A 26420-nucleotide genomic window follows, 5' to 3' on the forward strand; every position below is an offset into this window, starting at 1 on the left:
GGATGGGATTATATATATGGAGGTAATGTTACCAAGTTGATTGACATTGGAATAAGTAAAGAAGACGACGACTAACATGCTACATGCATGTGGAAATGTTTCAGATGTCTGGGAAAAATCAAAAGAGTGTCACTGAACCCAAATTAAATAGCTTAAAACGCACAGGTGATATGGCTAAAAAGTTCCACATATACTTGATACCTTATCCTCTTCATGTGGAATGTTTCATATGAAATGCTGGCATGGAAAAAGAGAGCTCTAATACTTTTGGATAAGTCTCGTCTTTAATAAAAATATGGAAAATTGTAGAATATATAAATGAAAAACAGAAAATAAAATCAATATGATATAAACCATGAGATAAAAGCAACTAAACTTGATGATCAAATAGTTAAATATATATGACAGCCAATCATCTGAACATAAGATCAAAAAAAAAAAAGAGAAAAGAATTATTACCACACTAGAACATAGCAAGGGGGGTATTTAAAAATTATCAAATTAAGTTATATTAAGGGGGAAGAGAAAGGCGATTTACCTATGATAGAGAGAGAAAAGGGATAATAACAAAAAGGAAAATTATTTTTTTTCTTACAATTGATTTTTTCTATATCTTTCCATATAGAAAATTTAATGAAACTTAATACCAGGTTAAAATTAGGGGAGTTTTATAGAATATTAAAAGAAACAAAAAAAAAGTTCCAAATTTCAGACGATCAAATCATACTCTCAAATCTTGTAAAGTTTGGACTACTAGAATTTTGATTTTTTTTTGTGGAAATTGTTTCTACACAATCCGGGACTTAGGTTGCTAAAAATTTATAAAATTGGAAGAATTAAATCTAATTCTACTACATGTGCTCTCCTTGTAAGGGTCAGAGGTAGGGTGAATATGGATCAGTTCAGTGCTCCAAGGTAGAACCTACCCCGTAGGGGTCAATTTCAAGTTTTTGGATCCGGAATCTACCCTGTCAAGATTGGCTCTAGGATCTATCCATGAAGTTTGTTCTTTCTTTACCCCTCCCCCCTAGAAAAAAATGAAACATGTTCTTTAAAAACTTGATTTTCAATAATAATAATAATAATAATAATATAGTTCACACTTACAATACCTTTCTTGATTAAACTGAGTAATTTAATATATAAATATCATAGTATTATTAATATAAAGTTCAAAATTCATCATTATAATTTAAAGTTCGTAAATATTACCTGATGTGGGTTAGCTTGGCCCAGCCCACATTGGGCTAGAGGGTCCAGCCCACTAACGCTTGCTAACGTCAGCAACAATAGGCGAGAGCCCTGCTGCCTTCGTACGGAGCCAATCATTTAACTATCTGGCGTACTGCCAGGGCCTGCAGTCTGACCTCGTACGGCTCTCACCCGAGGCGCTCATCTCTACCTACCACCAACACGCTCAAGTATAAATAAGAGGTAACTGCCCCTAAAAAGGGGCCATAGCAGAGTAACTCCAACATTTACTCACTCATTTACTTCCTGCGCGCACATTACCCACCAAGCATTAATTCTAGGAGATCTAGTTTATCCGAGGACTTTCTCCAGGAGCACTCCCACATTCTCCCTAGCTTCACACCTCATACTAACTTGAGCGTTGGAGCCTCCGCCTCAGGTATCCACCCCGAGGCCTCTGACACTCTTTGTCTTGTAGTGCCTCAGGTCACCAAGAACAATGCCTCAGCTAGTAGTCCTCGGCTACCATAGCCCTCGCCTCGATTTACTATCCTTGGCTTCGGTCAACCTCTTCCGAAGCCTCGGGATCCTCGCACCACGCTCAAAACTTGAAGAGTAAATTTACCTCGTTGCCCTCGGCCAAACTATGCGGTAACAATCGGCGTTGTCTGTGGGAAACCGTTGCTAAGACGACCCCCACTTTGGGATAAACAATAATAACACTCTAAGATCATCCAAAATCCCTGTAAACTCGGAAGCCATGGTGATGAGAACCAGGAACACCCCAAACCTGGTTACCTGCGAATAGTTTTAAGTCGTTCTTGATCATTTGGATTTTCTCAACCAACGAATGGAAGAAGTTTTCCCCTGATCAGGAGGTCCCTCCCAAGGCGACCGCCCCGCTGGGGTGTTAGAGGATCAAGGTCAGCGTGAGAACATTGAGATACTAACCCTCAGCCATGGTAATCCGTTGGCCGAACCATTAGAATCGGGCAATAATCGCCTCCCGGACTCACCTCGAAGGAATGTCTGTCCTCCGAGCTAAAGGGAGAGTGGGCCTGCTCAGTCTGAAGACAATCGTCAATCTTCGGAGCAGCACCACCACCGTCATAGGGAGGTCCCCCTGGATGATGGCAGGCAGTTCGGCCGCCTTGGAGTTCGCTCCTGAGGTGAGAGCCAACACCATCCCACTCCACCTCCTGTCTAAGACCTTAGGGACGTTCTGAATGATCATCGCGCCTGCAGAGGAGCACGCGACCCTACCTCGGAGTATTCGAGAGTCTGAGCTGATGCCCATCGGGTCCGCAAAGACAAGAGCAGGGTCCATGCCCTTGCCAACCTAGGGATCGCGGCCATCAAGGACGATCTCCGCCAGGTTAAGGAGAGCCAAGCTGACGCCTCAACCAGTCACGACAACTCCGCCAGTCGCATGGACACATTCACCCAAGAAATCATCTCGGAGCCTCTCCCCCTACACTTCAAGGCTCCCACATTGGAAACGTACGATGGAAGCACTGACCCCAATGACCACCTGTAGGGTTTCAGAGCGCTCATGATACTATACGGCTATTCTGACGCCTTGACGTGCCGGACCTTCCATGCTACCTTTAGGGGAGCCGCACGCTGTTTGTTCTCCAGTCTTCCTTCTTGATCAATCAACTCGTAGAAGCAATTTACAACCTTGTTCCTCGCCTGATTCATCAGTAGCAGGCGATGCCAGAAGAGCATGGTCTCTTTGATGTCGCTCAAACAGGAGCCAGGTGAAAGCTTGCGATCTTATATCGACCTCTTCAAGAAAGAAAAGCTCAAAATTCGAGACCTCGACCCTATGGTCTCTATGCACACGTTCATCAACGGACTCCACTCCAGCTCGGCTCTCAAAGTGCTCAGTTGCCAAAACTCCACCCGAAGACCAAACTCGAATTCCTCAAGAAGGCTCAGAAATACATCACGACCGAAGAGGCTTCGGTCGGAGACAACCAAGCAAGAGCAGCCGAGCGCCACGATAGGCCCCCATAGAAGAAGAGGAAAAGTGGAGACTAGCACAACCCTGGCAACAATGGCGGAAAAGACAACAAGAAGCCTGCCACCCTGGCATACAGGGACTACACGCCACTCAACTCAACCTACACCCAGATTCTGATGCAAATAGGGGAAGAGAAGTTCGTGAAATGGCCAACGAAGTTGAAGTGGAACTCCAAGAGGGGGAACTCTACAAAGTACTACAAGTACAACCGTGGCACCTAACACGACACTGAGAACTGCCATGATCTAAAGAATGAAATAGAGTCCCTCATTTGCTAAGGACACCTCAAGCAATTCGTCAGAGGAGAGGCCGGATCTTGTCATCCCAGCAACAACACCAACACCAGCACCAGCAAGTGGCAGGTGTCATCGACGTCATCGCTGGGGGCATGGCCTTGGGTTGAGCCTCGGCTTCGGCTCGAAAAGCCTACACCAGGTAGCTCAACATTCAGGAGCCTGCCCTGAAGAAGCAGAAATACCCGGACACTCCGCAGAGACCAAGATGTTCACATGCCCTCGTCTTCACTGACAAAGACCTAGAGGGGGTTACTGTCCCCCACGACGACACCCTCGTGGTCGCAGCCATCATCTCCAATTTCATGGTGAAGAAGATTTTAGTGGATAGTGGCTCGTCAGCCAACATCATTTTCTATGACACCTATGAGAGAATGAAGTTCGTGCCAGAGAGGCTCCAACCAGCTGATGCTCTTCTCGTCGACTTCTCTAGCAGCGTCACCAGGCCGGAAGGAAAGACTACCCTACCCATCCGGTGGAGATAGTGCCACACCAGGTGACTTGGATGCATGAGTTCCTAGTGGTGAGGGTTGCCTCTCCCTACAACTTACTAATGGGAAGACCAACCCTTCATGCACTAGGGGCAGCCACGTCTTCTTATCACCTGGCCCTTAAGTTTCCTACATAGCACGGCATCGGAGTCATTCGTGGTAACCAACAGATCACCCGCCAATGCTATGTGGCAGCGCTAAAAGGAAAAAATAAGGAGGCCTTATCATTAGAGGGCCTCGACCCCCGAGAAGAACCAACGAGCCGAGGTCAACTAGCCAAGGACCTCATCTCAGTTCCCCTAGATGAGTCAGCCCCGGAGAGGATAGTCCACATCGGGTCCAACCTCCCCCCTAAATGCCTATCTGAACTGACAATTTTCCTCAGAACTGACACCGACGTCTTTGCTTGTTCCACCGCTGACATGCCCGAAATTGACCCTTCGGTCATTACTCACAGGCTAAGCGTGGACTTCAGATCTAAGCCAGTTCAACAAAAGAAGAGGAAATTTTCACCGGAGCGATGGAAGGCTACAGGAGAGGAAGTTGATAAGCTACTTGATACCGGCTTCATCCGAGAGGTGCATTACCCTAATTGGCTATCTAATGTGGTTTTGGTAAGGAAAGATAATGGGAAATGGTGGATCTGTATTGACTTCACAGACCTTAACCGAGCCTGCCCAAAAGACAGTTTTCCTTTGCCGAGGATAGACCACTTCGTCAATGCCACTACAGGATATGAACTACTCAGCTTCATGGATGCCTTCTCTGGGTATAACCAGATCCAGATGCACCCAGATGACGAGGAGAAGACATCTTTCATCACTGAGCATGACACGTATTGCTACAAAGTGATGCCGTTCGGCCTAAAAAATGTAGGGGCCACTTACCAGCGCCTCGTCAACAAGATTTTCAAGAATCAGATGGGAAGGAACGTCGAAACCTACATGGATGACATGGTAGTGAAGAGCCTGAAGACCGAAGCACACACCTCAGACTTGGCCGAGACCTTTGATACTCTGCGTAAGTTCAACATGAAGCTCAATCTGAGCAAGTGTGCCTTAGGGGTTACCTCAGGGAAATTCTTAGGCTTTGTCGTCACTCAAAGGGGCATCGAGGCCAACCCAAGCATGGCACATGCCATACAAGACATGGAAGCTCCTCAGTCAGTGAATGAGACATAGAGGCTCACTAGCAGAATAGCCGCCCTTAACCACTTCATGTCAAAATTGGTAGACCGCTGCCTTCCCTTCTTCCGTGTCATCAAGAAGCTGAAAGATTTGTAGTGGATGAAGGAATGCTAGCATGCCTTCGACAAGCTTAAACTGTACCTCGCCTCACTCCCGCTCCTCGCTCGGCCAGTGTTAGGAGAAACCTTGTATTTATACCTATCAACGGGGATGAGGCCGTCAACTCGGTCCTGGTGAAAGATGACAAAGTTCAGAGACCCGTATACTATGTCAACAAGGTCCTTAGCGGCGTTGAGACCCGGTATCCCGAAGTGGAAAAGCTAGCTTACGCCCTCGTCACCTCGGCCAGAAAGCTCAGGCCGTATTTCCAAGCCAACTCCATAGTAGTCCTGACAAATCAACCCCTTAGGGTCGTCCTTGCCAAGCCAGAGACTTTGGGACGCCTGATTAAGTGGGCAATAGAATTGTCGGAGTAGAAAGCACTTTCAACAGGCTCCTCGGTTGGCCTCCTGAAGATGAGCCAGAAGAAGCACCACCAGCCGAGGAGGTCCCCCCGCATGGAGACTTTTTGTTGATGGTTCATCTAACGCCAAAAGGAGTGGAGCGGGTCTCATTCTCCTCACCCCCAACAATGACATCATAGAGTATGCACTGAGATTCGAGTTCCCTGCATCCAACAATGAAGCCGTGTACGAAGCCCTCTTGGCGGGGTTGCAGCTCGCCCGAGACCTCGGTTCCAAGCATGTCGAAGTCCTCAACGACTCATAGCTGGTGGTGAACCAAGTCAACGGTGAGTATGACGCCAGAGAACAAAGCATGACTAAGTACTTCACCAAAGTTCAAGAGTTAGCCCACCACTTCCAACGCTTCTCTTTGCAGCAAGTCCCGCAAGTTGAGAACTCCCGAGCCGATGCCCTCTCCAAATTGGTGAGTACCTCGGATGCGAACCTCAGCCACACTGTGCGCAAGGAAAGACTAGCTCAGCCCTCCATAGAAGAGATCCAAATCCTACCCGTGGAAGATAAACCATCTTGGATGGATCCTATCATCGACTTCCTACTGACAGAAAGGGTACCCGATGACAGGAACAAAGCCAGGAAACTCTGACGATAGGCAGCGCACTACACTTTGCTAGAAGGAAAGTTGTATAGGAGGTCCTTCACCTTGCCTTACCTTCGATGCCTCCGTAGGGAGGAAGGCGAGAACGTTCTCTAGGAAATTCATGAAGGCATCTGTGGCAATAACCTCGGCGGCCGGACCTTAGCCTAGAAAACTCTAAGGCAAGGGTACGTCTGGCCAATGCTTCACAAGGATGTGGCCGAGCTGGTGCAGAAATGTGATTAGTGTCAAAGATATGCCAACCTCTACCATCAACCAGTGACCACCCTCTTGGCCCTCAGCAACCCCTGGCCCTTCGCCAAGTGGGGGATGGATCTCCTCAACCCCTTCCCTTAAGCTACGGAAGGCAGGAAGTACCTCGTCATTGCTGTGGATTACTTCACTAAATGGGTAGAAGCTAGACCCCTAACCACTATCACTGCGCGGGCAATTCAGAGCTTCTTTTGGAAGAACATCGTTTGCCTCTTTGGCCTCCCCCACATGCTGGTCATGGATAATGGAAAGTAGTTCGACGATGCTAAATTCTGAGAATGGTGCACCTCCCTCGGCATCAGGCAACAATACACCTCAGTGGGGTACCCCTAGATGAATGGCCTAGCCGAGATCACAAAAAGGACCATCCTAGACGGGATAAAGACTAGGATGGAGAGAGCTAAAGGCCTATAGGCCAACGAACTACCCAGCGTCCTCTAGGCATACCAAACCACACCTCAGACAATGACGGGAGAAACTCCCTTCGACCTGACCTACGGCACGGAAGTAGTGATCCTAGCGAAGATTGGCCAACCAATGCTTCGGGTCCAAGGGTATACCGAGGATGGGAATGATGAGGCGCTTAGAGCAAACTTAGACCTACTGGAAGAAGGCCGAGAGCAAGCACAAATAAGGATGACTGTCTATCAGTAGTGAGTAGCCCGCTACTACAACTCCAGAGTAAAAGAAAGACACTACAAAGAGGGAGACCTTGTCCTCGGGAAGGTCATGGTTCCCGAACCTGGAGTAGGGTAGCTAGGCCCCAACTGGGAAGGCCCCTACCGGATCAAGTAGGTCCTTAGCCCCGTCACATTTTGACTAGAAAACTTAGATGGAAGACCCGTCCCTCGGACGTGGAACTCGGAGAACCTCTGGATGTATTATAGGTGAATGTAACCTTTTGATAAAAGTAATGAATGAATGAAGCAAAGTTCATCTTTACTTCACCTCGTCACCTCGGAATCTGCTGACCCCCTCGGCTATCTGCATTTAGCACAAAGAAAATGAGGCAAAGCCCTCGTTTTCGCTGATGGGACACCTCGGCCTCCCCCGAGAGATCACTTGGTAAGAATGAGTCAGGGGAGCTGCACCTCAACAATGCTATTCCGCCATAGCTCTTCATCCACCCAAGTACCTCGGTGGCATACTTCAGCCCCAAACCTTGGCCAAAGTGCCATGTCTCTTCGGCCTTGCTTGAGATAGCACAGGATTTGGAGGCCAAGCAAGCTCTGCCTTGAGCTTATGACTCCGCCTCAGCTTCTAATATCCAGACAAGCTGAGATGAGCGTGCAAATAAACAAATGCTACAGTTGAATCGTATGTGCCTTGTGTATCGTGGTTTCAACCTTTCAAAGGGGCAAGGACCTCTCATATACAAAAAAATGAGAGAGAAGAAAAGAAAATAGAGAAGAAGGAAAGAAACAACATACACAAAACACAGTGTACACAAATAATGGCTTCATTCACTATTTAATTTTGATCTTGTACAACCTTTACAAAATCTTTTATTGCGCTAAAAAAAAAACAACAGAACTATTACAGCAACAGAACAAAATAAGAAGGGAGGAGCCTCGCCTAACTACCAACCATCGTTTAGGAGTCTTGGTGCAAAGCTTGGTCCACGAGGACCTCCTGGTGAGTTTGGTGACAGGGGAGAAGTCTACGCCTGTGCCTCGTCATGGACCAGAGGAGGAACGACGTCTTCGGCAGGAGCATCAGGGATCACCTGCAGTCCCTCAAAATCAAAATTCGGCAGCACCAGTAGGAGTGCCTTCTTAGTGTCCTTTATGCCGTCGAGGTGAGATGATGAAGCATACTCCACCAACGCGTCCAGGTAATCGGAAGACTTCTTGTACGTCTCCACTACCTCGGCCACTACCTTCTTTGACTTCTTCGCTGAAGCTAGGGCTTTGGTAGCTTTCGCCTCCGCCTCGGTAGCTCTCTTTAGTGCTTTGACCCTCTTCTTGGCCTCGGCAGCTCGTCTCTCTGCCTCCATGGAAATACTCTCCAGCCTTACTCACTCCATCTTCTCTTTGGAGAGCCCTTGTCGTGCCTCCTACAGCTGAACTTCAAGGCGGTCCTGAAGTGATTGTTCATCCAAAAGCCCCTTGTGGAACTTCTAGTGCTTCTCATCAGCAGTAGCAGTTACCTTCTCGAGCTTCTCCTCTGCGGCCTTCTCCTTCTCTGCCTTGTCGATGCGGCCTATGGCCAGCCTTGTTCGGTTCCCTAAGCCAACGAAGTGTAGACAGGCCTACCACAAAACCGATCAGCGAAAATAAAAAACAAATAAAGTGAACATACACATGGCAAAGCATTGAAGAACGTCTTACCTCGGCCAGGTGATACATGCCCTCGTCATAAATAGCCTTGGGGTCGCTTTGCAAAAGGTGGTAGCGATCCCTCGGCAGAATGGACCCGCTGACCAGCTCTTGGCTGACCCCCTCATCATGGATGGGGTCCCCCTTTCGGAGCTGCCATTGGGGGTAGAAAGTTTTGCCAGCCCCTTCAGTCCTCTCAAAGGCACCTTGTACCGATGGGGGGGCTGACAAAGGCCCAGACAGGTGCCCTCCAGGCGCGGACGTCCGCACCACCTCGTCGGCCTGCCTATTTGTGTTGGCAAGCTTCCGCGGAGGCTCCTCCCTCGGTGCATCTCTGGCAGGCCTCTTCTTTCCTGCCTTGGGCCCTTCTGTGGTTCTCTTTGGTGCATCTTCCCGAGTGGTGGGCTTCTTAGGCACTTCTCCACCGATGGTGGGCTACTTTTGCGCCTCCACCGTCCTCTTCGGCACCACCACCATCTATTTCCCCTTGGCGGGTACATGCGAATCCCCCCATTTCCCAGGGCAGGGGGCAACCTCGTCGCTAGGCCTCTTTGGCGTCTGTCCACTGGCCTTCTTCCTGGACTACTTTGCTTGGCCCTTTTCCATCAAGCGCTCCTTGATGTCCATTAGCACTTCTGTGAAACAACAAAAGAAACTAGTTAACACATCAGCAAAAAGAAAAAGAAAGGAACGTGGAAGACGCATTAACTACGAAACCTCTTCTATCGAGGGAGGTTGGGCTAATCCCAGCGAAGACTAGGGGGACCTCCTCCTCCACCAACGGCTTCGCCTAGAATGTCCCCATCACAAGTAGATGAGCCACTACAGCATCCTCTTTGTCTCAGAGCGGTGGGGGACATTTCTCGACGATGACGCGGGCCTCCCCCAGTCGGACCTGAATGGCCAGCCCTCGGGGTAGGAGACGTAGAAGAACTTATCCTTCCACCCATGAATGGAAGAGGGTTGTGCACTGGCTTCCCTCTCCTTGGGTGGAAGTAGTACATGTCAGCCTTGGAAGCGTGCTTCCTTGGCATGAACATGGCGCGGAATAGTTTCAACGTCAACTCCATGCCCTTGAGCTGAGACCACACCATCATTGCCACTTTTCTTTAGAGCATTAGGTATGAGCTAGCTGATAGTGATACCATACCACTCCAGCAATTCAGAGATTAAGGTTGGGAGGGGAAACCTAAGATCAAACTCTAAAAAATGCTAGTAGATACAGATTTCTCCCTCATCGGGAGTCTATGGCATATCACCCACATCGGGGACCCTTAATTTGTAAGACCAAGGTATATGGAACCTCTTCGCCAGGGATTTGAGTTGGCATACGTCCAAGGAGCTATCAAACTCTAAACGTGGAACACCAGCATCAGCTACCCTTCGGGCAGCACTCCCCCCTACTGGTCCGACGATGAGTTCTGCGGCATCACCCTCAGAGAGAGGAGATCCCTTAGGCTCCCTTGGCGATGGAGGCGGCGCTTTCATGAGGAGAGTCACGTCCCTAGCGACTGCCTTTGGCACCCCCAAAGGTTAGCTTCTCCCTCAAAATGGCCACCTCCCATCGATGGGGGACTATAGCTAAGGAACCTAGAGGACATAAGGCAGAGGGGGTTGTAGGAGAGCTCCCTCCCGAGATGTTTGGGAGTTAATGGCACTCGGGACTAGAGTCTAAAAATGACATCGTGAGATTACCTAAAAAAGATGGAGTGTCTGAAGGGGATGAGAGATCCATCATATGGATGGTCGAACCCTGCAGGAAGGTAGGGAAAATTTTCAAAAATTTCTCTCTCTCCCATCTGGGAATCACATTCCCTATTTTAGAAAATCTGAATTTTCAAGGATCAATCTTGAACCAAGAACTGAACCAAATCTGAAACCAAAAGGTAGGAGAGGGAGGTACCTGATACAAAGAAACAATATCTCCCAATGAAGGTGTTCACACCCAAGGAAAACTCCAAAGACTGCTCCCACTGAAGATGACACAGCGTACAGTGGAGCAGAATCAGCAGGTTCTTCACAAGAATCGTATCCTTCAACAAGAATTTGATGGAGGGTATGTGAGAACAACTTCAGATAAGTTTTTCTCCAAAAACTGGTATCAAGAACTCTTCTTGATTGTTCCTACAGTGGAGATCGAACTGGCAATGGCGGCAGTAGGAGGAGGGCGCAAGAGCAGAACATGGCGTAGTCTTACTGTAGCAGTCTTCTCTGTTTCTATGATTTGAGATCTGTTGTGATGAGATGAATGGAGGTTCATCCTCCTCCTTTTATAGCCTTAAAGAGAGCTCCTAATCTCATTAGGAGTTTCCTAATCCAAATTTGTCTTTAGATCAAGACTTCTCTTTAAGAGATAAGGATAAGCCTTTATCTTATCTGTAGATTAGATCAGCCCCTCCTAATCTTATTAGGAGTTTCCAAATCCAAATCTGTATTTGGATATGGACTCTTTGAGTGGATAGGGATAACTCCCTATCCTATCTGTTGATCCAAATCCCAGATCTGCCCCTTTCTTTAACTAATCAAATTAGACCAGTTCGAATTGGGCTTTAGGCCCATTAAGTCTAGTACTCACTAACCTTCCAAACTGCTGCCTAGTTGGATTTCCTTGTATGGCGTGGGACCCAAACATTGATCTACACATCAGCCACATGGGTTCAGCCTAGCCTCTATTACAAGGCCTGGCCGAATTCACTGTTATGGGCAGTGAACCCCTGATCCCATCACCATGGGCTCTTAATGGGCCCAAGACTTACACTAAGTGGTCCCTAGGCCAAGCCACCTTATAAAAACCCAGGGATTGTGGGCAGATGTAAGATTAGCCTATCAGGTACTACCTTCAATGGTCTTACACTTAACCTCTCAGCCCATAATGATCAAATACTGCCCGACAAGAGAGGACCTCTCCCTCGGCTGCAGGGAACAGTGCTGCACTCTCTACTCACATGGATTCCGGGAATTAAAACCTTTTGCAAACATTTTGAAACCGTAATATATATATGTATATAAATATATTTTGCAAAAACAAATTTCAATGGTTGAAATCGGTTGCTGGCAGCTTTTGTTTCCATCAGAGAGAGTGCATCCCCGATCATTACCTTTGTCCGACAAAGGGGCTGATCCTGTCACTATGATCACCCACTCAGATGAATTCTCAGACTGTCCCAACATACCCAGGTTTTGACCCCCTCAAGGATCTCACTAATTGGCATATCAAAGATAGTCCAATCCGACACCTACTGCAGTATCATAATCGAGTCTAGGGGTCAGGTGTAACATTCCAGTTTTGCCCACTAATCACCAAGGTCCAAGGCAATACTGGAATTCTAGTCTGGTTCAGGGTTTCAAGTAAACCTACATTGCTTGTACCTCGGGTCTCACCCTAGCAGCTGAGACAGGCTACCCCAACCAACTTGGCAGCACATCAGTGTTAGCCTTATCAGGATAGATCTCCCCAGATCGATCCATCGGTTGTGAACATTCTAAACTAAAATGAGTCTCATATGTGTCCAGTTTAAGGGTATTACATAGAAACACACCATAATAACATGAATCAAATATGTACTTTATTTATTTACAATAAATGTCATAATGTACATCATTTTGATTGGAGCTAAGGGCATACACTGTCTAACAACTCCCACTTGCAATTAAGTCCAATTTGGTATAAGTTGGAGTCCCATGTTTTCCATGTGTTTCTCAAACACTTTCTGGTATAAGTTGAAGAGTAAATTTACCTCATTGCTCTCGGCCAAACCGCACGACAACATTACCTTTAACATAACTTAATCTAGGCATATGCTTTCAAAAATTAAATTTAAGAAAAAAGATCAAATCACTTATGTGATTCAATGGTCAAGTGAGACCATGCATGGTTTTAGTAACTGATAACCCTGCATTTTGATACCTTATGGGGGCAGTTGTGGTTGGAATCCCATGGGTGCCTTTTGATGATTGTTGCTCCAAGAGAAGTTGGGATGACTCCTCCACCCTGGGTTGTATGTATTTGAATATGGGTTGTATGTATTGGAGTATGGGTTAAAGTTTGACCTGCCAGCATGAGAGATAAAATTAGCATTCTCATGGGAAAAAGGACTATTTAATTGACAATCAGAATTAGTATGTCCTATTTGACCACATAAATCAAATGAGATGCTAGATGGTGTATTAATGGCTGCAATATTAACAGCATCAAACTTCTTATTCAGACTAGCAAGTTGCGTAGATATGGCTGCAAGGGAATCGATATGGTGTACTCCTCTCTGATTGGTTCAATCATTGCTCCACTGGTAGCTATTTGACACCATCTCCTCTACTAAGTCATATGCTTCCTCTGGAGTTTTCCTCATGATTGTACCACCTACAGCTACATCAATAATTGACCGATTAGAGGGGGTAATACCATTATAAAAAATTTGTATTTGTTGCCAAATTGGTATCCCATGGTGGGGACACTTCCTAAGCATCTCCTTGAATCTTTCCCATGCTTCATACAAGGATTCCCTCTCAAATTGAGCAAATGTAGTAATATCATTAATTAACTTTGCTGTTTTGAAGGGTGGGAAATATTTAGCCAAAAATTTCTGAGTTCGATCATTCCAAGTGGTGATACTTCCTGCAAGGAGTGAATTGAGCCAATCTTTAGCTCTATCACGCAATGAAAAAGGAAATAATCTTAGCCTAATAGCATCATCACTAACTCTATTATGTTTAAAGGTGTCACATATTTCAAGGAAGTTAACGATGTGTGCATTAGGGTCATCATTTGGTAACCCACTAAACTGAATACTAGTTTGGATCATTTGAATTATTACAAGCTTTATTTCAAAATTATTGGCATGGATGGTAGGCTTGCAAATGCTGGATGTCGCCCCATCAGTTTGGACAAGCATAGTCCAAGAGGGTGCGATTTCCTTCTGCCATCTCTCCTTTAATCTCTATGGCTGGTTCGCAAATAACAACCTTCTCTCTTGCTTTTCCTTTGTTGTTCGTTTGCAAGAAGCAAAGGGTCCTCTCAATTTCTAGATCGAATTCTGCTAAACCTTCCTGTCTAGTGCGTGTCATGCACTAGTAAATCTAAACCAGCAGAATTCGAACAAATCAATAAAAATAATAATAGAAATAAAAATAAACAAAAAGAAAATAATAACAGAAATAAAAAGTCCAAATTAATCAAGGTTAACAAATTCTAATATTATTTTAGGATTAAATCCCCGTCAACGGTGCCAAAAACTTGATAGCTATAAATATATAACTCTAGCAAGTGCACTAGTTATCAAATAGTATAATAATATCGTTCCCATGGGGATTTAACAAAATAAGTATTAGAATCACAATCTTCCCTAATTATTTGGACAATCGAAATTTAGATTTAAGGAAACAAGAACTACTGAAAATAAAAACTAGAACAAAGAGAAAATGGAAACAAAGGTGATCACTAACCGAATATGCAACGATGAAATCGCTAGGACTTTTGGTCCACCTTACCAATGTAATGAATATTGATGGGTCAAATTATCCAAGACTAATTGTTATTCCCATAAGCTGAGATTTTCACAAATTTATTTAATATTCTCTCTCGAGATATACTAAACCTACGCCCATCAGGTAACCCTTCGATCTCTCGAGTAGAGCTCTCAAGATGGAAGTGCATTAGGTCCAAGAAAACCATTAAATTCAGATGAATCATGTATATATATCTCTATATACCATTCAATTCACACTATGAAGTATTCTGTCAATTATGTGAATTCCTCTCTCAATTCATTCACATAACCCAAATCAATTAAGAGGTGGCCAAGCTCTTAATTGCATTAAGCACAATAATTCATAGACTATATGGAAATCACAATCTTGGATAAATCAAGAAGATAAAAATATATTCATTAACATGGTTAGGCTTTCCACAGCCCTAGCAAGAAACAAATCAGTTCATAATGGAAGAATTAAAACAAACAAAGGGGAAGAAAGAACTCTTGAATTCGCCCATGGTGCTGAGATCTCCTCTTCTTGAAGTTTCTTGAACTCTTGAACCTTTCTTGAAACCTTCTTGACTGATTGCTTCTTGCTCCTTGATTCAAATCAGATGTTGAATGACTGAATGATTCAGTGATCAAGTGATACCTCAAGCTGGTCCGTCCCCTCCTTCTTGTAGATTAAAGGGGAGAGGGTGGTCTCCTACTTTCTCTTGAAGTTGATCTTGAAGTTGATCTCTTTATCTCTTGAACTCAATCCCCTTTTCACTCTAAGATTACATCAAGAATTTAGATCTAGAAGGATTCTTCTTAGTTTCTTGTTCTTGAATTCGTAATAGACCTCCTCTGCGAATTGGGCTTCAGCCAGGCTTTTCTGTGAGTTGGGCTTCAACTATGGATTGGGCCTTCTTACGAAATTTCCTCGACTTCGGGCCCGGATTTGACTTCGATGCAGGCCAAATCTACAAAAGCCCAAAACATGAAAGTTGTGGCTTTTTCTCTTATCTTTCCAGTGGATCTTGAATCAGCCCATTCGGAGTTTGGAGACGTGAGCTAGGCCCAGATCACTGAACGATGTCGAAACTGTAAAAAAATCATCCGATTTGTCTTTCTTTGCTCTTGATGCCTTCTTTCATACCCTGGACCAAAATACAAGTGATATGAGTCCAATTAGATGCTAATTTAGTATAAAAGACAGAATAATTGGGGATAAAAATATGATAAATTCTACTCTCATCAAATCCCCCACACTTAAACTCTTGCCCGTCCTCGGGCAAGACAAAACTCAAAACAAAATTAAAACAAGAACAAGCTAACTAAAAGATGGTCTTGGATTTTTCTCAACAGGGTATTGGTTCTCCCGCATGCCTTGATCCAGTATTAATGGTCATTACGTTCGTCCATTACTTTTCCTCTTTAATTTGTCAAGGAATAATCTTAAATCGCCAATCCTCATGTCCCCAAGTGAGATTGACAATTAAGGGAAGCAAGCATCTCTTTGCATGAGCAATTTAGGGCTAGAGTAAGCCCTCTTTGTTTTCATAATCATATGTAGCAAGATTCAAAAAAATACCCTCTCATGATTCTTCAGAACAAAACAAGGGATGTTATTACCATAAGCTTGCTTATGTATCGCATCTCCACCATTTATCATGAGTGCAATGCATCAAAAGGTGAATTAGGGTTTGGGATCTAGGGATGAGTGCATTTTATGCTCCATCTCACCCTTTTAGTTTTTTAGTGTGAGTGCATTTTATGCTCCATCTCACACTAGCTCTTTTTTTTTCTCTCGGTGTAAGTGCATTTTATGCACCATCTCACACGAGTTTTTTTTTTTTTTGGATAACATGTTCCAACACATGAACTCATTATCGTGGTCTTAACATGCCTAACAAAACAAGTTCTAGAATAATCAACCCATGTTTGTCCGTTAGAAACCAAATGCTCACAAGGGTCAACTCTGTATTGCATCTTGCCCATTGATCATTCAAACTACTGAGATGCCTTACCTAGCCAGAAATTTCAGCTAGATTTTCCTGCATCCTTTCTTGTCTATCCTACCTAAGCACATGATTCAAGGTGGTTTGCAATCATTCAAAAACAAGTCTCTAAGGAGCAAAAATTTCAAAAGGAAAGGTAAAAAATGATGATCAAAGCATGCTAGAGTTCGAAAAAATTTTATCAACCCCTTACTCCTCCCCCACACTTAAGATATACATTGTCCTCAATGTATGGAATATGCATAATATGAAAAGAGAGAGAGATTGAAGAGGACTTCCCTGAATGCCTTGTTGAGATCCTGCAGATGTGAGGTACGAAAAAAAACACACTAAAAAAAAAAAGAAAATTGAACAAAACAAACAACTAAACTTAATGGGTTGCCTCCCATAAGCGCTCGTTTTAAGTCATGAGCTTGACTTTCACCTTTGCTTCATGGCGGTTTCAAGGAGAGAACTGACCCATGGTGGATGGGTTGTTTTCCTTCGATGTAATGCTTCCACCGCTGTCCATTTACCTTGAATGTACTCCCATCATCATTATGTATTTCAATCGCTCCATGAGGGAATACTTTAGCCCTTATAAAGGGTCCACCCCACTTGGTTTTTAACTTCCGATGTTTCCCCCTTTCATCCTTCATAGGTGGGTTTAAACCTGGAATAGGGACCTGCACAATAGATGGGAGGGGTTTTGTGTGAGATGGAGGTAAAGATGCATTATGAATTGTAATTTCAAAAGAATCTGGCTCAGAAGTCAAATTTTGCAATTCTGATTTTAGTACAAACTTCTGCTCTGCTTGTTGCAATTGATTAAGACTATTGTTAAGTGCAACTTTCAGCGTGTCTTCTGATTTAGATGTGTCTACTTCGGCTGCACCAACATCAATGCTATCGATTGCATAAATTTCATGTTCAATTGTGTTGGGATGTTCCATGGTTTTAAATATATTGAACACCGCTTCTTCACCATCGATTCTACCTCTGATCGGATTCTCAGACCTTTTTGTTTTGTTTCTTTTATTTATTTGTTTTTGCTATTTATTTATTTTTATGCACTTGTTATTCTCAATGTTGTTTGAATTTGGTTTTAATGAATTCCATTTTTTTAATTAATTAATTTTATATTTTTGCAACTCCCCTTTGTGTTTTCTTTTCTGGATTTAAGAAAATATTAATTTTCCCTCGCTTCCCTGTGGATACGACCCATTCTCACCCATTTACTACATTAGTAGTTGTTTGAGAATCGGAATAAAATTATAAATATTAAAACTGGTGTTTCGGAGTGTTTAACGGCGCACTTCCGGACACACCAAGTTTTTGGCGCCATTGCTGGGGAAGCACAAAGAAAATTTTTTATTTACTTTTTCCGGGTCTGTTTCATTATTTCTTTTGTTTTGTTTTATTACTTGATCAGTTATCTCAGTTTAGTTCTTATTTCTCTTTGATTCTACAGGACGAAATAACAAAAGGTGGGGTACCAGAGCATTGCAGGACTGTAGGACGGAAAAGAAGAGAATAGAAATTGGATTGCTTTTCAGGTGTAATCATGCTAGGTTTAGTCTTCTTTCTTTATTTTAATTTCTTGTTTGATTTATTTTTCTTTATTAGGTTTGTTTTTTCTTTTATTTCAGATTTAAAACAAACAAAAAATATTCGTTTATTTTATTTTTGTATTAATTTTTAGATTTGTGTTTTTCTTTTATTAAAAAAGAAAAAAATATAAATAAAAAAAATCAGTATATTTTTTTCTTTTGTTTATTTTATTTTTGATTTAATTTTTAGATTAGCAATTAGTTTGTTAGAATTTATTTTTTGCAGTTGTTAATTCTGTTTAGCACAATTAATTGTGTTTTATTTTCTGTTTGCAATTATTATTTGTTGCTTTATTTAATTTCTTTTCTTTTAGTTGCTTTAATTGAATAATAAATTGTTAAATAGGAAATTGTTGAAATTTTGGAATTTGAATTTAAATTTTAATTTTAATTCAAATCTGAATTTGAATTTGAATTTCAAAATTTGAAATTTAAATTTTAAATTTTTGAATTTAAAAAAAAATGAAAAGAAAAAAGTTAAAAATAAAAAAAAATCAATTTTAAATTTTAAGAATTTAAATCTCATAATTTGAATTTGAATTTGAATTTAAACTCCCAAAAATTTAAATTTTGAATTAAAAAAATATAAAATAAAAGAAAATAAAAAAAAGTAATTTGAATATTTCTCTTGCATTTTCATTCCATTATTTATGGTTTCATATTTTAGAGCATGCATCATATTTTAGAGCATGCATCATTCCATTATTGTTAGTTATGAATGTGTTAGTTGTTCTTTTTAGTATTTTAATTGTTCCTTTTTCTTAGTTGTTTGCTTTATTCTTTTACGTTTAATTGCTGAATTGCATCTTAAAAATAATTGTTCATGCATTTATTTAGTTGTGTTTATTTTATCCTTCCATTAGTTCATTTAAGGGCATCCAACTTAAATAAGATAAGGTGGGGATTTCATCACCTTTCCTTGGCCCAAAAATCACCACCATTCACATGCGGTTCACCCTAACTCTAATTTAAAATTTGGATAGAAAGATCCTTTAGGGAAGTCTCACACTTGGTTCAAAGGTGTGCTGAATTTTAGGAAAGCTTGTAATTACTTTCCATAACCGGCGGTTGGTGTCTAAGGAAAGAGGTTAAATGGCTACTTCAAAGCGGGTTTTGTAGTTACTTAATTAGGTCCTTGCGAGAGAGCAAGGGGATTCCAAGTGAACCTAAAAGGATTCACATTGGTTGAATCACTAGCTTAGGAAACCCTAGGTCAGCCCCTAGATTGTTGGTTGACTTGTTTGCCTTTAAAAAAAAAAGGGAAAATAAAAAAAGTAAAAATCCAAATTTGAATTTAAATTTTAGGAATTTAAATTTCAAAAATTTAAATCTTGAATAAAAAAAAAAGAAAGAAAATTTCAAAATTTGAGTTTAAATTTCAGAATTTAAATTTCAAAATCCAAATTTGAAATTAAATTCAAAAATTTAAATTTCGAATTTCAAAAAAAGGAAAAAAATCAAAATAAAATTTTAAATTGAGTTTAAATTTCAGAATTTAAATTGCAAAATCTAAATTTGAAATTAAAATTAAAATTTTAAATTTCAAATTAAACAAAAAAGAAAAATGGGGTTAAAATAAGATAAAATGAATTCAATGGCTAGAGTTCGTGGAATGAGAAACTACTTCCAACTTGAGCCACAAATTGATTGGAACCACGTCTCTCGATTGGTCAGTCAGCACTCCTCAAAGTGTTATTGAGGATGTCATGGTCAAGGTAGAGGGTTGTCACTTCCCATTGGATTTTATCCTAGACATGACCCCAATCGAGGAGCTGAACCATATCCCGATAATCTTAAAATGTCCATTTCTAGCAACAGCCAACACAAACATCAACCGTAAATCGGGAGAAATGAACACTTTATTAGGGAAGCAGAAAGTCCAGTTAAACATTTGTAGTGCCCCTAAGTATCCAAACCTATGGGAAGATGAGTTCAAGGTAGATATATTGGATAACTTTTTAAATGACATGTTTACCCCTTGGTTAGCCCAGTTTGAGCCATGTCTGTCAAAAGATGAAAATGAGTCAGAGAGTGTAGATGGAAAAAGTGTTTGAATATGTTCGGCTGAAGACGTTAAACTTAGCGCTGGTTGGGAGCAACCCATGTAATTTTCAGTTATTTTTAAAATTAGATTTTTTTATTTTTCTTGATTCAAGACTAGGTGGCATACCTTGAACCCCTCAAGAAAACCCTATTCATTGTTCCCGTTGGCCCAAATCCTCTTTGCATTAGTCTAGTCATGCCATTGGGGACAATGACATTTAAATTGGGGGGTGAGGAAAGAGAGAAAAAAATGAGAAGCTAAGCCTTTAAATATGTAGAATTAAAATTTCACTAAAAATTTAATTTTTTTTTCCATTAAAAGAGATTCCCAAACAAAAAAAGTTGAGGAAACTGATAAAAGAATATTGAATTTTGTGGAAATTGGTAGCAAGTGATAGGAGTAAAAAATTGGTCTTATTTGAATATTATCGAAACTGTTCAGAAATTGGAAAATACTCCTAAGTCTACCCTTGTAAATATAAGAAGAGAAAGATTGAGAAATTAGACAAAAATTCTTCAAATTGTTAGAAATAGTGGACTATCTTAAACAATGTATGCAAAAAAAAAAAAAAAGAGAGAGAATTAAAAGTCAATGGACACCCTAGACTTAGTTACCGGGTCTCTTCATCTAAGTCAAGTGTCGAGATTCGTGTCAAACAGAAAAGGGAATGCCAAAGACACTTACCTAACACTTTGTAATCGGGTCTCTTCACCTAAGGCAAGTGTTGAGATTCACGTAAAACGGTGGAAGGTAACAAAAATAAGCATGCATATCAAGTTTAGGGGTAGAAATCCATTGTAAAAAATGATAAGAAGAATACCTGTCTGATTTTAAATCAATCTCATTTTATCAAGACAGTCTGCAAATGGAAGGGTAAATAAGATTTTTAAGCCATGTTTCTATAATATTCAAAATAAGAAAGTTTTACCCCTAAAGCCCAATATCGATATATACAAAGTTTGAGAATGCTGGAATCAGGATGCTTGATTAATTCTGTTAGGGATGACCTTGTAATGGGAAAGATCTATATACTTGGTGTAATTTTAAGGTTGCATTGCTAAGGGACTAGCAATGGTTAAGTTGGGGGTGTGATAACCCTGCATTTTGATGCCTTAAGGGCATCAATTCAGGGGTATTTTCGGCCTTAGAATAGTCAAAGTGCACCATTTTTCCAATTAAAATTAATTATGTGACTTCTGAGGGTCTCTATGCAAATTATGAAGAAAACAGTGAAGTTTTCATAGTTGAAATGCAGTTTTTGGGAAGCTGATGTGAAGTCCAGCTGAGAGAGGTGGTGTTTCTGTAAAGAATCTAATCTGCTAAACCTAGTTGGTGCCCATTCTACTGTATTACCATGCTCCCCTCTCATTAGCAAACCCTAGGGAGCCTTTTTAACCTAATCTTTTCCTCCTTAGCTAACCCTAACCACCCCAGATGTGAAATCTCCATCATCCACTCCTTCTAATCTCTACCATCCATTTTAGGGCTCTCCTTTGTAGCTTCTAAACCCTAGGGTGCCACCTATTCTACTAATCCTCACCATTCAGCTCCTCACCATTAAATCTCAGCCACTCTCTCCATCCTATATCCAACCATTCAATCTAGGGCACCACATATTCTTTTAATCTTAACCCTTCAACCCTAGATGTTCTAATCTACACCCTTCATTTCTAGGCACCCAAATCTCAGATCTACATAATATTGGTTGCCCTTTCCTTCCATTTTTAGCCATAGGATCACCCCAAAACCATCTGAGCCATCCATTAGAAACCCTAGGGCATCCCTAACTTCGCGAAATCCTAGTTGTTGCCCCTATCTTTCTCCCTATTTCCAATTGTGTCCACCCTTCTCTATAAAAAGGGTCCTAGGGGCCCTGTAGAAGGGGTTGGTCAATTCACCCAGGTAAGAAGGAAGGATGATCTTGAGAAGTTCAAGGGTAGAGTAAGAGGAGGACGCCCAAGCAAGAAGAGGGGTTCCTACTTGTAGTTCACCAACACCACTGCTGCCACCTCTAGATTTGAATCCCAACCATATTTTCTTCAGTTTTAGAATTACTTTCTATTCTTTAATTTCAGTTTTTTTTCCTTCATGCAAATTTACTTTTATTAGATTTAATTTGTGTGTTAATTCTCTTCTACAGATCTGAAATCCAACCAGGTAAGACGGAAGGCCTAGATCTGAAATTCGGAGTGTTTAACAACGCGCTTCCAGACACACCAGTAACCATGGGTGATTGAACTCAAATCTTCACATCGTCAAGGTTTTTTTTTTTATTTTTTGGTATTAATTTCAAGGCAAATTTGGTTCTAGGGCCGGTTCCACCATGATCAACCAAGGTCATTTTGGATAGGGTAAATCTCTAAATCCTGAAATCGGCCTAGGTGGGGTTTGATTCCAAGAATAATTTAGAACCAAACCCAACTTGGTAGCAAATTGGATAGTGTTGGTTTAAGGCTGGTTCAAGGTCAATTCCATTGAGTTCTAGGTAGAACTTATCCATTTTCTCACCCTAGTTAATAGACAACACATGCACCCTGACCTTGCTTTAGAATGTGTAACCTATACTATATGCTAAAATCCTCTTCCACAAAAGAAATTATTATATACTAAAATGAAATAATGCAAGAACAAACCATGGGTATTAATAGGATCCAATGATAGACAATGCAACATATTGGAGGTTATTTTCTAAAATTTAAATTCATCCATGGACAACTATATATTGCTATATTCCATACAACCTCTCCACTTAGGTTGAAGACTTTAATTCAAAGAAAAAAACTTTAACCTTTATATGTAGTACACTTTTTAGGGTCATAACTTTGGGATAGGATTAGCAACCATAGTTGCATCTCCTATATCTATTCCCTTACCAGAGCAACCAACCGGTGAGGATGCAAAGTCTTCTCACCGGTCATATGCTTTTGTTGTGGCCAAGAAGGCTGCAATCCTGAATATTAATAGTGGTGCGAAATCCCCTGCTTTCATAGAGTAAGGAGAACTTGCTACATTTTTCTCAGACAAAGAGATATAGAGGGCATCAGAGCCCTTCAATTGCACTCCAATAGCCAAATGTTCTTATGGCCAAACAGCTATAAATGAGATTAAGCACTTATTGGTATTTGGGAGTGCTTATTTGAGTCATTAAGCACTTATTGGTATTTGGGAAATAAGCCTGAAATAAATGATTATTTTAAAATTAAGAGCTTATTTTTTTAATCCAAAATTTCTAGGTTTCTTTAAGTGCTTATACAATAAGCACTTATTCAATTTTTTCTTCCAAAATTATCCCTAGTTGAATTTTATAAAAGTACTTTTATGAAAGCACTTTTACAAAAGCAATTTTATAAAAGTACTTTTATGAAAGCACTTTTACAAAGAACAGGCGACAAATGTAATGATGGCTTACCTCTCGTATGTTACCTTGTTGCTAAGATTCCTACAACTGAACTAAATGAAGAGAGAACTTGAATGAGCTTGGAAGAGCTTCCAAATAGCTAGAAGTTTGGATATGTTGTACTAGTTTTAGATCTGAAGCGTGGTGAGTGGATTCAGAATTTCAAGATCAAATGTTTAGGACTTTTCTCGTGAATGGGGCATCTATGGGAGTTGGGAATGCTCCTTTGGCTCTTTATTTTTGTCTTTCCTCTCTCTAGATCCCCCTTTTTTTGTTTTTTTTTTTTTTCCGCTTTAAGCTTGAATTGGATCAGTATTTATAGGGAAAGGGAAGGGGGGGGGGGAACATGTCTAAATTCATTGAGCTACAGTGCCTGGGATTCGATAGAGTTTTTTCATGTAACTAGGCAATGACTCTTTAAAGGAATAGACGCCTAGTTACACTTTCCTATTTGGTGAAACATTTTCTTCAATTTAGGAGTGGTTTTCATGGGTTTTGGCATTAAATGAGAGCTTGTGGCGTGCTTGTCATGGTAGTCTCGTATTTGGGGCTGTCAGTGGTAGAAAATGTAAATTTGATGAACTTTTAAATGGGTTTTGTATTTTCTTAGTTTTAAGTGGGGGTATCTTTGGGTTTCGAGGCTTTTGGTATCTATTAGGCTCAATTTCACTAGTCCAAGTGATTGAATAGGTCAAGAATGGGTCTAACATCAACCATCAAACTTTTGAGGTTTCAGGTTGGGACAAATGAGGTGGCGATTCAATCTGATGCATCGATATGACATTTTCCTAGTTTAACAGTCAAATAAGCGAATCAAGTTGTGAAATTTGACGTGTTGGGGTTTTTGGGTCTCTGAACACAATGGTAAGGTCTGATTGGCCAAATAGGGTTAGGATAATAGAAATCTTGGCAATTCAATCTGATGCATCGATATGACATTTTCCTAGTTTAACAATCAAATAAGCGAATCAAGTTGTGAAATTTGACGTGTTGGGGTTTTTGGGTCTCTAAACACAATGGTAAGGTCTGATTGGCCAAATAGGGTTAGGATAATAGAAATCTACGACTGACAAGTTATAATCAATGAGATTTGCTAAAACCTTTGCTCGACGAAGGGTCAAACGACCGAATTTTGGGATGAACTTTAGCAGGTAGGCACTTTTTATGCCCTAAATCTGATGGGAGTGATGAATCTTTGATCAAAGGTTTAGATTGACAAATTTAGTTTGGGGTAAGGTTTATCAGTTAACAAGACAATTTAGAATGGAATCTCACCTTTTTAATGGTCAAATGAAGGAGTTTGGTTGTTAAATTTGATATGCGAGGGTTTATTACGTTTCCAAACACTGTGGTGAGGTCTGATCAATAAAATGAAGTTGGGATGGTGTATGATAAGATCTAATCGATGAAATTTATTGAAATAGGATCTAAGCCTGATTGTGGGTCGAATAGGGGAGTTTTAGATTGAAATTTGGTGGATAGGTACAGATTAAGGTGAGGAGTCAAGTGGATGGTTCTGATCTAAAAGAGAAATGGTTAATCTAGATTTTCTAAATCAAGGCTATTGGAATTCGATTTTAGCGCTTTCAAGGTTGATTGTTGTAAACATGCAGTGAGATTCGCTAGTTGATTGTATCCTAATGATCTTGAGGCAATGGATGTGTTAGATTAGGGCTATTAGAAAGGAAGTTGACATGATGAATGGTGGATGTGTAACTAATTAATAGTTTCCTAAGTCTATAGGCCATATTTGATTGGACGTCGATGTTGATATCAAGGTTTTCATTTGTCCTATGGATTGTGTCAAAAGAGGAATTTTTGGCTATGTAAAGTATCAGTTTGATTTGATTGTAATTTTAAGTTTTGGTGTCTAAAAGGAGAGTATGAAGAGATAGGGTGAAAGAACTAAACAAAAATTGGGTGTTGACAACTACTGATAATATATCCGAAGGTTTTTTGAGTTCCAAGTATGAGGTATGGGCTTCATGTCATTTTACTTGAGCTAATATGTCTCATGGTCGCCTTACTCTATAAGCTCCTTTCTAGTTGGAGGCAAGTTTTCTTGAGCTGGTCTTGAGGATGATAACCTTTCTAATGATGAGATCGCCACCCCAAAAGTGCCATCCTTAAACCTAGGAATTATAATACAGAGCAACCCTTTGTTAGTAGGTCGTTATTCTTATCTAGGTATATTCTTTTGTCTCTTCTAATAGATCCAGGTTGGCTCTACGTTCCTTGTTATTCACTTCTTCATTATAGGAGTTAGTCCTCAAGGTCGATTTCCCCATCTCTATTTGTATCATAGTTTTGACACTAAAGGAGGGGTTGAAAGGGAGTTTGGCTAGTGGCACTCTCAATCATCATCCTATAGGTCCAAAGTACACTTCGTAGTTCTTCCAACAATAAACCATTATCTTGGTATAGTCTAGTCTTTAGGCTATGCCATATTGTTTTGTTGGCCACCCGCGTTGGCCATTAATTTGGTGTAGTCGATCAAGGTAAGCTAAAGTGGAATTTGATACTCTTCTAGAAGAAGCTCTAAATGTTCTTCGTTGTGATCTATGTCAAAGGCATAGCTTCGACCCACTTCATGAAATAATCAATGTGCATGATCTAAACATGTCCATTCCCCATTGGGTGAAAGCCATAGACTACTAATGGAAGTGAGGGATGTCATAGGCTGATATGACACATTGGCATGTCTCTAATAGCAGCCGCATTTTTGGATAAGCTTAATTGCATCTTCATGCATAGGGCCAAGATGGAGATTTTTGTAAGGGAGTTAGCAAGCTGCCGAATAACAAAGAAAAAGAAGCCCATGGAGATTTTTGTGAGGGAGAACAAGTTAGAGGAGGAATTTTTGCTGCTAGAATTTCAGTCAAGGTTGAAGTTGATGTAGTGCAAAGCCTTTTCCTAGAAGGTATAGTACCATCCCAAGCCTTAGAAGGCAACTACAACTATCATACAAATATGAGAAAAACACAATGGTACCATCCTAGAAATAGCTAGTATTAGTTGATGTTTTATTTTAACTTTTGA

At 41.2% G+C, this 26420-nt stretch overlaps 1 non-coding gene across 1 annotated transcript; it reads left to right on the top strand.

Annotated features, from left to right (window-relative positions):
- The first annotated feature begins 13314 nt into the window (after window positions 1–13314).
- LOC148802522 (small nucleolar RNA R71) lies at window positions 13315–13421 on the top strand. Its single transcript, XR_016083242.1, has one exon. It is a non-coding gene; the product is annotated as a small nucleolar RNA R71 (small nucleolar RNA).
- The last annotated feature ends 12999 nt before the right edge of the window (window positions 13422–26420 follow it).

Source organism: Nelumbo nucifera, chromosome 2, assembly GCF_055504915.1.
Source record: "Nelumbo nucifera cultivar China Antique chromosome 2, China Antique-T2T, whole genome shotgun sequence".
Taxonomy (NCBI): Eukaryota; Viridiplantae; Streptophyta; class Magnoliopsida; order Proteales; family Nelumbonaceae; genus Nelumbo; species Nelumbo nucifera.